The 12,920-nt window shown below is 37.9% G+C and overlaps 1 pseudogene; it reads left to right on the top strand.

Moving 5' to 3' along the window:
* LOC149262908 (putative galacturonosyltransferase 13) overlaps positions 1 to 12,920 on the top strand; it is a 52,407-nt pseudogene that overhangs the window by 15,764 nt on the left and 23,723 nt on the right.

Below are 12,920 nucleotides of genomic sequence, written 5' to 3'. Positions count from 1 at the left end.
CGATAAACGGCCTCATACTTTAGGGGGCAACTGTTATAGACATTTTTGTGCCTTACAACTATAAGCAGGAAATGTCCATAATCCAAGGGATCCAAAGTCCCTAAAGATGTTGTTACAGCTCCTAAAGGAACAAGGTCAACCAATGACAGCTTCTCCCAGAAGTTCTCCACCAAAAACCACTCAGAAACAGTCAATTCAGGATCACTTCAAATGCTCCACTAGCTACCTGCGTTGCAAAGCACCCCAGTACACTGTCTAGGTGCGTTGCAACGCACTTGAATGCACTACCCAGGTGCGTTGAGCGGGAAAGGACAAGTGGCAGAGTCATTCAACGAGGTGGAAATACCATGGAAGCTTCCAGAATCTTCTCCAATGACACTTGCCTCACTGAATTCGACCAAGTGATGAGTAAGAGGCTCTCAGTCTCCAAGTGGAAGCAAGAACTGACAGAGAGAAGCCACAAGTCAAAACATAACCTGACTCATCTTCTCTACTTACATATATATATGGATCCCTCATCCCAGAGATCCAGAGGCTGGAATTTTGTACTTTGCAGAGAATTGTTGTTGGTTTGAGATTGAGATTAGTACATTGGGTGATTTATGCTTTGTTGGAGGAGAGGAAGGGATTCCTTTGCTGGGAGGTAGATGCTGGATCGGAACTCACTTGGTTGTATCTCCTCTTGGACTTTCTTATTCTATCAATAAACTATTTGAGTTTCTCCTATATGCTGTGTATCAATGATGTTTTGTTATATTTGCATGTTTAGCTTAATCTGATCTTGAGCTTTTTATGAATGTATATCTCTATCTTCGTGTAGTTTCTCTCTCTTGTGACCTTACAGGAATTCGGTGAAGCTGGGCTGGTAAAGGAGCAGGGAGCTGGGAGCTATTGAAGAGAGGAGCGATTGGATCAACAAACTAGCGGAAGACACAGGTTAGTTACATCCTTCCTCCTCATTTACATTTCATAAAGAAGAAATATTCAAGTAGTTTTCCTTGTTTGTTGCTAAGGCACTATCACACCTTAGAGTGGGATAGGGGCGTTCTGAATAGATACTTTTCCCAACAACAGCTAGACAAAAATTATATTCGCCCCAGTGTATCTCCATGGGGAGCTCCAGTGTTATTTGTCAAGAAAAAGGATGGAACTCTTCGAATGTGTATAGATTATCGTCAACTGAACAAGCTCACGATCAAAAATAAATATCCTTTACCTCGGATCGATGAACTTTTTGATCAAGTCAAGGGTGCAACAGTATTCTCTAAGATCGATTTGCGATCAGGTTACCATCAGATCAGGATTAAGGAGGAAGATATCGCTAAAACAGCTTTCAAAACATGGTATGGGCACTACGAGTTTGTAGTGCTACCTTTCGGGTTGACCAATGCACCTGCCACCTTTATGTGTTTAATGAATAGTGTGTTTCATCGATTTTTGGATAAATTTGTGCTAATATTCATCGATGATATTTTGATTTACTCTCGTTCTAAGGAGGAGCACGAGGAACATCTCAGGTTAGTACTGCAAACTATCCGAGAACACCAACTGTATGCTAAGTTCAGCAAGTGTGATTTCTTCAAAGAGGAGATATAGTATTTAGGCCATATAATCACAAAGGAAGGGATTGCAGTGGACCCTGAAAAAATAAGGACCATAATGGAATGGCCTGTACCAAAGGATGTGGCAGATATCAGGTCTTTCATGGGGTTAGCCGGTTATTATAGAAGATTTGTGGAAGGCTTTTCAAGAGTAGCATATCCTATTACTTCCTTGCAAAAGAAAGGAAGGGCATTCAAATGGACTTCAGAATGTCAGCAAAGCTTTGAGCAACTTAAGCGTTTGCTCACCTCTGCTCCCATCTTGAGTATAGCTGATCCTAATAAGGATTACGTGGTATGTACTGATGCAAGTAGGGAAGGTGTGGACAGTGTGTTGATGCAAGAGGGAAGAGTGATCGCTTATGAATCAACAAAGCTGAAGGAGCATGAGCAGAAATATTCTGCCTACGACTTAGAATTAGCAGCCGTCATACATGCACTAAAAATGTGGCAGCACTATCTTATGGGAAGAAAATTTCTGTTGTTAACAGACCATCACAGTTTGACAAATTACTTCAGCCAGCCTACCTTGAATACGAGGCAAGCCCGCTGGGCAGATTTCTTAAGCGGATTTGATTTTGACATTAAGCATTTGAAAGGGAAGGAAAACTGCGTGGCTGACGCGCTAAGTCGGAAGGTGCAATGTTTATATGAAATTTCATCTAGTAAATGGAAGAATCCCTTGAAATAAATGATAAAAACAACAACAGATCAAGATGTTGAATACCAGCAAATAAAACAGCAGGTACAACAACTTTCCAGCAAGGAAAATCAGTAGGGATATGAAATAGATGAGGCTGGAATGCTGCTCTATAAAAAGAGGTTGTATGTACCTAGTAAAAATAGTCTTAAAAATCTGATTTTGGATGAGTTTCACATCAGCCACTATGCGGGACATCCAGGGTACCAAAAAATGCTCACTGCACTTCGAAAAGAATACCATTGGCTAGGAATGAAGAAGAATGTAGCTGAATATTTAGCGCGGTGTTTGGAATGTCAGCAGATCAAAGCAGAGCATCTCCATCTAGCGGGGTTATTGCAACCTTTACCCATTCCGGAATGGAAATGGGAAACTATATCTATGGATTTCATAACAGGGCTGCCTCGGACAAAGAGGAACAATGATTCTATTATGGTAGTGGTAGACAAATTGAGTAAGGCAGCACACTTTATACCCATGCAATCTACCTACAGGGCTGTGCAAATTGCCCACATTTTTATGCAGAATGTGTTTAAATTGCATGGACTCCCGAAGACAATAATATCTGATCGTGATGTAAAATTCACGTCAACCTTTTGGAGAGCATTGTTTACGGAACTGGGTACACAGCTGAATTTCAGTACAGCTTATCATCCCCAGACTGACGGTCAGACAGAACGAGTGAATCAAGTGTTAGAGGACATGTTAAGAGCATGCGTAATGCAGAAACCGACACATTGGGAAGAATATTTACATTTGGTTGAATTCGCATATAACAACGGGTATCACACATCAATACAAATGACCCCCTTTGAGGTCTTGTACGGACGGAAATGCCGTACACCCTCAAGTTGGAGTGGACCTGAGGACAAATTAATATTGGGGCCAGAAATGCTGAAAGAAATGGAGGACATGGTAAAAAGGGTACGGACTAATTTAAAGGCTGCTCAAGACAGACAAAAGAGCTTTGCTGATCGGAAAAGAAGGTTCAAAGAATACCAGGTCGGAGACCATGTTTACGTAAGAATTCAAGCCAGAAAGAGTACCCTGCAATGGAGCGGTTGTGCCAAGCTTACACCTCGTTATTTTGGACCTTTCCAGGTCTTGGCAAGAGTTGGGCCGGTAGCCTACCAGCTCGCCCTGCCAAGCCACATTAGAATCCACAATGTCTTCCATGTTTCTATACTTAAAAAATACATTTACGACCCTAAACATGTGATCAAATGGCAGGACATACGGGTAAGGACTGATTTCAGTTGAACTAATTAAAAAATTTATTTTGAAGGAAAAATGACTGGTAATGTTGCTGATTGTAGGTCGAACCGGAAGGAGAGGTCCTGGTCGAGCCGCTGAGCATCCTCAACCGGAGAGAAGTACAACTGCGGAAGCGAGTTATTACCCAAGTTAAAGTGCAGTGGCAGCACTATGGGCCTGATGAGGCCACTTGGGAAGATGAAGAGCTTCTTAAGAAAGCTTATCCGGGGTTGTTTGTGAACATCAGACATCGGGATGATGTCCAATCTCAGGAGGGGGAGATGTGATGACCCCAGAAAAATGTAGATATTTAAATTTTACTGTGGTAAAAGACGGAATTAAGAATAACATTGGAAGAATGTTTAAAAACCTTAATAGTATTGCTTTCTATTTTTATATGTGCACTAAAATATATTAATAAAGAAATACTTATGGTAATGTTGGCGACTTCTGAGAGGGAGTTGGAAAAGAAAGTCAATTATTGAAACTGCATATAACTACCTTCCCTGACTGGAAAGGCTTCCAGGGAAAAGGGAAGGGGTATGGCAAAAATCTGCGCTGTAGGGACAGGCAGAGGAAAAAAGCAAAAAAAGAAAAGATGGAAAGACTAAGTCTGGTAAGGACCAGATAGTCAAGCACGAAGTGCAACCTTGCTGAGGATAGTGATCCGGCAAGAGAAAGCTAGGGGGGAGACTCTGGTCTTGAAGGATGAGTCTCACGGATGGGCGGATAAACAGAAAATGCACAGATTTTGCAGGTGATCTACTGAGGGATTTAATTGCTGGCAGCGACCAGGTAAGTAAAAAAAAAACCCCTTGAACATCTGCAAAGTTACCTGTATTGTTTGTTTCCTTGAAAAGATATATTCAATACTTAATATAATGCTGCATTGGAAAAGGCTGGAAATGATAGATAACTGAACATAGAGACTGTGTTCTTTTACCCCTGTAAAGGGCAAGGAAAAGGAACCGGTGCAGGGCAGAAATATTTTTAAGCAAGGGTTTCAAGCGCAGAGATTCGGTACTGAGGTTAACCTCACCAAATCACAGAGCAGAGAACAACCCTGATCTGCAAAAGTTTTCAGTCTCACTGTCAACAAACAGGGACAAAACTGTAAAACTAGTTGTAAGTAGGGTTATCTGTAAAACTGTTCCCCGAATATTCTAGAAGAAAACCTTTGCCAGAACTAAGAAATTACATGTATAAACGCAGTGGAATGAGATAATAATAGCTCGAAGCCTAGTATAAAAAAAACGATGGCAAACTCCTGAAATTGTAACGAGTTCTGTATACAAGTAAGATCAAGGAAGGAACAAGACAGACTATAGCTGCATGCTAAGAGAACCGAGATAGGTTTGTTAAACTAGAATAAAACAAAACATAAACCCTTAGAGCCGGGTAAATTTCTATGGTACAGAACCTTCTTTCAATAATACTGTAAACAAAGTATACATTAGCGAATATCGGAAGTGTGATAGCATATTCCGGCAATCCACAACCTCACAAGAAAATAGAGCTATAAATCAAGCTATTTAGCCGAGAAATAATCTTTGAAAATAGAGCTATACATTGAGCTATTTAGCAAGGAATTAATCTTTGAAGACAGAGTTATAAAACGAGCTATAAAACAGAGAACCAATCTTTGCCTGTTTGGCATGAGCGAAAACAACAGTCGGTTTACTTATACAAGGTAATGCATAAAGTCGAAACATGACCGAAACTACCTTTAATCAATCATGTGAATTAATCCATGAATTTTCCTTACCAAAACCATAAGAAGGGTTTCACCAAACAAATATATATGAACCTTTACCATTAAAAAAACGACTATGTAACATGTTTAGCTAACAGCGAGTGACTGTTGAGAATAAGCAGAATATCTGGGTCATTAGTACCCGTAATAAACCTCTTAACTAACTTTCCAATCATAGGAATAAAAGACAGAGATCTAATGTTAAAAATAAGCAAAGGCCACATGGCTACAACATTCTGATTATAAGAAATAAATAGAAGTCTGGGTCCAAGAACTGTAACCAACAGGAATGTGCTTCGAAGTTTATCTCCAAACACATATTCAGAATATCAGGTCAGATTTACAACTATTTAGATTAGCCGCTTACAGGCCTTTATAGTTTAAACAACTCTTCCAATTCTGGAACTTGAAATGTTAGGGTTCCACCCGGAACCCATACATTTGCAATCAGAGGAAGTGCATAGCAGATCAAATGTGAGCCTCTCATCGCCATCTGCGACCAACAATGGGAAGGGTAAGGTAAGGAATCGCTGGGCTACGGCCAAGGCACGAGGGAGACCCTCTGCTATCAGGTATAAAAAAAAACGAAACCATTAACCCATAACTATTTACCTTAAGAATGATTGAAGGAACGCACCTGCTGGACAGCTGGATAACCCGTAAATCTTGAAAGAGACCCTCCTCTTCCTGTATCGAACTCAGAAGGCTGGGCAGCCCGCACCCACAAAACAATAAACTAGCAAAATGACCCATAGCTTTGTTTCATCTCAGGAGAAAAAAAAAAATCTTAAAATACAGACAGAAGTCGAGAATGATAAAAATTAGAAAAACACATATGATTAACTGATGTAACCATACCAGGAATTCATCGATGGGTGCATATAATGCCTCAGGATGGTCACTTGGTGGTATGAGGAACTCAAGTCGATCCTCTGGCCGCTGTGAGGTGGAGCGGATGGAAGCAGGATCGCCAAGCCTTGCGGAAATCTCGATGAGCTGAATAGAAACTATGATATAGAGTTAAACTCTGGGAGTAACGCCAGAGGGCAGCGCAACCCTTGGATTCACACCAGATCATCCTAACCGTCGAATGAAGTGGTAAAACCTAAGGCACGAACCTTTGCACACTGGGACCTCACCCCCTTCACGTGAACAGGCCGACGTAAATAAATGTCATGGCCAGGTGTTAACTGTTGGTAATGCCAGCAGTGCCGCTGACCAGTGCCGCATCAATTTTTTATTTCCGGCAACAGAAAAGGTGATGATGCTTAACCAAAGTTCATATACGGTGGACTTAGTGCGGAACGTTAAACTGAAGTAGTATTTCGTACAGGACTAATGTTAATCCATGGTAAATGTAAATATCAAAAAAAAAAATTATCTTCGGGGTATGTGACAGTTGTTGTAGGTGAAAAATTGATTGTGAATAGAGGAATTGGACTATGTGAAGAGAGTTAAAGTCAACCATAGGTAAATCACCTTTGTGGATTCATAGTTTTAGCTTAAGGGTTGGCCTCTATTACAATGAGAGTTGGTGCAACAGGGAGCCTATGGTTGGGTGGAGTGTCCCTTTTTCACAATCAGTTAGTAGATACTTCCTAGAAATGTAAGTGTTCATAACTTGTGATTATGTTGCATTAATATTGTTTTGTCATGGATTATATTACTTTCTTGTTTGTTCAATTCTATTTGCAAGTTTAAGTCTGCATTTTAAATTTATGATTTATGATGACCAAATGGTTTAATTATATTGTATAAGCTCGTATTCTAGTGACTGCATATGTTCATTCATTAATAGTGTAGTTATCAAAACAGAAATTCAGAAATCTAAGTAACAAATTTGGAGTATAAATTGGTGGTTTCAAGAAGGGTATTGGGTAGATAACCATAATGCCTCAACCTAACTTTGCACTAATTGCTCTAGACGCTCAATATCGACAAACTGCAAAATTGGATAAAAATCAATATGATACACAAACGATCATGTAAGATGGAGATTTCCAATGCTTGATTTTAGTACTAGAACTAAATAGCATGAAAAATTGGATGAAATGATAGATTGGAGATTCATATTTTTCTGGAATTCCATTTCAAAGTTACAACACATTGAATATCAAGCAATTTTGAAATCGTAAGTGGATAACAGAAGAAGAGAAGAAGAGCATAGATGAAGACATATGTGATATGTTACAGAAGTCAACCCAATTATTGCAATTTAACATAACAACATTGAAACAATTTTTCAACATATTTTAAGTATATGACCATACAAGGTAGAAAAACATGTGAACCCTAATTGAAAGCCATATTGTTTCCTGATATCCCATCTTCTGGATACCCTGCATCTCAGTGCCCGTGATATTTTCCACTCCCACTCCATGAGATCATTTGTCATCATGTTCTCATTTAATTAATCTCTTGACAGCTTCTCAATTGTGCTTGACATTGGGCCCAAGGCTAATTAAGAAAGATCATACGCACAATATGAACTCTCTCATCACTCTCATCTATTTCACCTTCTTTAATCTCTTCATCTTCTCTTTGTTTCCCTATATTCTTTTCGCAAGAAAATTCTTTTTATGTTTCTATGCCCAAAAAAATTATTGTTGCAACAACAAACTACTTTTCAGCTAAATCACTCTTATACATCTTAAAACAATTAATAACAATGTTAAAAATTTAAATAAAAAATATGATAAAAAGAAAATTTCAAACCATTATTTACCAAATTCCCATATTGAACAATATGAAATGAAATGAATTGTTAAACTCAAGCATATGAAGTCAATAATAATTTGATAATTAATTTATAAATGGAAAATGCCTATAGGTAAAGTTTGTCTCCGTCGTCTTTCTTATGTATATGAACTCGATAATTAGAAATTTTAAGTCATAAATTATATAAAGATATAAAGTGATATTGTTATAACGTTATATTATATTTCATAGTTATAATGTTATATTAAAATTATATAATGAATTCATTTGTAAACATGTTATTAGATTTTATGAAATTGTATATTAAAGATTAACATTATAAATTATATGCTTATAATTATTTATAAAATAAAGCTATTAAAGTCTAATACATAATACAAATTATAAATTTTATTTTTGACGCAGGGTTATCCCTGCTTTACCCATAGTATGTATACAGACCTATGCATAAATCGTTTTCCCAAGAATAGATATGACCTACCAGGTCAAAACTTCATCAATAGTGATGGTTAAGGCCCTTTTCATTATCTTTCATGTGGAAACATATTAATAGACTAATCATAGTCTAAACCCTCGTTATCGGGACTCATATCACCCCGCTTAAAACTCATATCAGAACTATTTACCTCCTCATATCCTTCATTTCAAACTTCGTTAAAGCCTTCCCCAAATCTCTCTTATCGAGACTGTTAAAACCCTTCGCAACCTTTATACAACCCTTTTAGCCACATATATATAACCTTTCCCTCTTATCATTGGTTATATATGGTTAATACGTAAAACTTACCCATCGGCGCTATTTTCCTTATAAAACTAATTACAAAGGAAAACATACGCAAACACACCTTTTTCCGCCTTTATACGGCTTCAGCACAATTCCCGAGACTACCTTTATCGCAATCACTCATCGCGACTTACATGGTTATGATCTTATCACCCCTCCAACTTCGATATGTGACTATCGGAACATTCAAACCACACCTTTGCATTAAAAGACTCATTCACAACACTTTACGATCACAAAGGAAATACACCAAATTTTCACCCGAACCATATAAGCAGATCTAAAAAGCTTATACACCCATGTGTATATTTATCATTGGATCTGCCCTTTCATATCAAAACTTCTGTTGCATTGCTCCTCCTCCGATCTTCGATCACCGAAGCTTCCGATCAAATCTTGACCGTCTGTTGTATCCTTCGATCCAACGATTGATATTACCCCTGACCGTTTAAACTTGCGCGCCTCTTCTCCACCATTGATTTGTACCCAACAGATTCGACGGTTGTCATTGATATCAGATAGATAAAAAACATGAGGATTAACCACCTGATAAAGTGGTTTCCTCTCTCCTCTCGCTACCACGTGTCATTTGATGAGTGGAATCGGGTGCGCCGCACTCAATACCACTTACGGTTTTGAGGCCGCCCAAAATCCGCTTTCACTATTACAAAACCGCCCTTTGTTGATTGTTCTCCACTACCCCTTTTTACTTAGCTTTACGTTGTTTTCCATTGTTGATGTGGTTGTCAGGTTTCTTCAAAGGTTTCACCCTTTCGCTCTTCCACTGCACCATTTACTCTCGAACTCGTTTCTGCGTCTTTCTTCAAATGTTGTCCCTTTAAAGCTCTACTTTGGTCCTCCAAATGGATTCAAAGATCCATTACACTCCTCTGTCTCGCTCTCCTCTTTGCATTCACGGAAGTTCGCCTGCATGAATATATATATTATGCAATTCTCTAATATACTCATAATTTATCAGTCAACACTCGAATCACACATCTACGCACTCAGAATTGAATTCTCTGTGTATAAATACATAAACAAATTATTACATATTGAGACTCTGTCTCTCCTCGACCTGATCTTCTAATTAATCGCCTTTGTTCATTATCTGCCCGTAGGCTTACAAACACTCCAATCTTCTATCTGTCTATCCTATCCAATCTCTCCAACCTCTCTATTTCTAACCTCCGTCTATGCCTTTTAGGCTTTCATTTATACAAATGGATTCTAAAAATGATTCCTGGTTTAGATCCATAGATTTCTCAACAAAATCCTAAAATCTCTTTCTCATCCCAAGGATTCTCTCAATCCACAAAATCATGAACTGACTCCTAATTTAAGATTTACAATCAATTCTAAATCCTCTCATCACTCAACTATCCTAAATCTCTTATGTTCTCCTACATTCGAGAACATTTACAATTATGCCTCACAATATTCAATTAATTCCTATTCTCATTAAAATCACTCAAAACATTAAATAATTACATTAACTCAATGCTCAGGAAACCAACTTCCTTGAAACACACGACCCCCTATGTCTACTAGAATAAAATAATGATGTTGAGCTGAATACTCATGCATCAGACTCCCCATGTAAGAAAATTTATGACCACCTGGTCATAAGTCTGGATAATTGTTTCCTCCTGGATCCCAGACTTTATTTTGTAATCTATCTTTGCTTGTCAATTGTTCTATTGTTGTTGTTGTCTGTTGTTGTTCTCTAGGTCTCCATACCTTATGCTGCAATGCTCCACTTGCCTTGCTTTCATAGTCTGCTACTGTCTTCCTCTTGTTGTCACTCCTCTCCTTTCTTGTTGTTATCTTCTTCTGACACACTTTCATCATTATCCTCCTTATCAATTCAATATCTCTATCCAATATATCCTCTGTCTATTGATTGTTTCCACCTCTTGATTGTTGAACTCTCATTCTTGCTTGTTCTTCACTTATCCTGATTGCCTCCTTTTCATCCTTACCCTCTTCTTTACTGTTATCTTGCACCTTTTCTGCTGCTGCTATATTGGCTTTCAGAACAATTTCTTGCTTTTGTTTTCTGCACCTGTCAACTTCTTCTTGATTATTATTTATGACAACTTCTTTGTCATCCTTCATTAGCAATTTATCCTGAACATTTATCCTCTGCTCTTCTAACTTCCTCCTTTGAAAGTCTAATTCTCTATATAACTCAATGATTTTACTTGGAGTGAACTTTGGAAATTTTACACAATCTCCCATTTCTTCATCTGTTATTGATCCATCATCACATGGTCCTTCTTCCTCTGCTAAATCTTTCTTGACATCCTTCAGTAGATGTTCTTCCTCTTCTTCTTTCATTTGGTTGTCCACCTGTGCCAAATATGTCCCAACTTCTGCAACAACATCTTCAATTATAAGACAATCATTATAATAAAAAACATAAGGTCTTTGTACCTCTTCTTCCTTTGGCAACACTTCAGTATGATACTCATATCTCTCTTCTTCTATCAACATATCAGTATGCTGATTCAAACTCAAAGAACTCTTGATACTGTCAACTAGTCTCTCCTTCTCATCATTTGTTTCAATGAAGTGCTTCGGCACTTGTCCACTGTAGTGAAATGATTATTTTCTAATCCCCTTGTCATATTCTTCTTCATAAATTTCATCTTCTGGAAGGTATTCTTTCATGTTTTTGATAGCTTTAAAAGATTGTCTATCTTCTTCCAAACCTGCAATCATACACAAATCATTAATTTTAAAAATGCAAGACCTTTCAGTCTCAATTAATGCTTCAGTCATCAAGTCTTTTGGTTGCTCTGAATCATTCATATGATTCAACTCCTCTGGCTCTTCATCACTTTCAAAAAGTAATGGTCCACATTCTAGTTCACATATAAAAACTTCAACATCTTCCTTTTGTTGTAGCTCAACTCTTTCTAGCTTCTCTATATTCTGTTCAACTTCCCTTATCTCCTTTACTATCTGCATTTTCACCTGTTGTTCACTCTTCTCTTGTAGCCTCTGCCACTTCACTTTCTTTCTCATTACATAACCATTCTTCTGGTATGCTTCATTTCTTTGCAACATTTCATTTAATACTTCAAGCTGAACTGTTATCTCAGCCTTATCCCTCTCATATTCTTCTTTACTTAACTGTCTCTATATGCCATTTTCCTTGGCACCCTTCTCCTTTTGGCCTTGGCTGTGGTTTCTTTCAGAACCCCTATAATGACTATCACTACTCATCATCCTCTCCATCTCTATGAGTTCTTCACTCACTTCACTATGAGTTGCACTAAAGCCTCTACAACAGCAAGTCCTCCCTGCTACCACTTACCTCACCAAGCTCCCCTCACTCAGTCTTTTGGCAAGAAATTGGTTCTCTATCTCTGGAACCTCCTTTAAGAAATTCTCTTTTCTCCTTCTAGGCTTCACTCATCTGCACCTTCTCAAGAACAAAACTGTCCTCTTTATCCAATCTCTGTTGGAATTATTCAAGGTTTTGCCACATTTTTGCTTTCACTTAGAAACTCTTACCAAATTCCTTTATCTCTTAGCAATTCTACCCACATCCTTTGTGGAATTGCCTTTGGGAGTTGCAATAATACTTTTGCATCAATGCAAACACTACAACTTTCTAATCTTCAAATCCAAATAAACCATATCATTTTACTTTCAATATCTTTGTCTGATCTTGTCCTCCCATTCACCTGCACTTTTGAATGGAATGTTCTTTTCACTAGCCTTCAGCTGTATCTTCAAACTCTATTACTTTAAGAATTTACAAAATCCCTCTTACAATTTAACTACTGTAATCCTGCTCTAAAATTTCATTCATTCAATATCTGTTAATCATTGGACAAAAATGCATACCTTCACCTACCTTCAGGATCTCGCCATTTTTGCAAATCTATTCCAACAGATCTTTATGCTTCCAATGCACAAATTCTCAATATTCAGCTACTGTCAATTAGATTTAGAATCTAATTTTTTTCTTCCAATCTTCTGGCTTTATCTTGGCAAAGCTTAACTATTGCAACAATTTCTCCTTTGCAGAGTTTTCTTCTACTCAGAAATCCTTAACAATTTCCTCCATTACTGCTTCTTAAGGCTTGACCTTCCTTT

Source organism: Pinus tabuliformis, chromosome 6 (genome assembly GCF_031772625.1).
Source record: "Pinus tabuliformis cultivar Carrire ecotype Pingquan chromosome 6, CPIR1, whole genome shotgun sequence".
In the NCBI taxonomy this organism is placed as follows: Eukaryota; Viridiplantae; Streptophyta; class Pinopsida; order Pinales; family Pinaceae; genus Pinus; species Pinus tabuliformis.
This window is presented reverse-complemented; position numbering and strand designations above follow the sequence as displayed.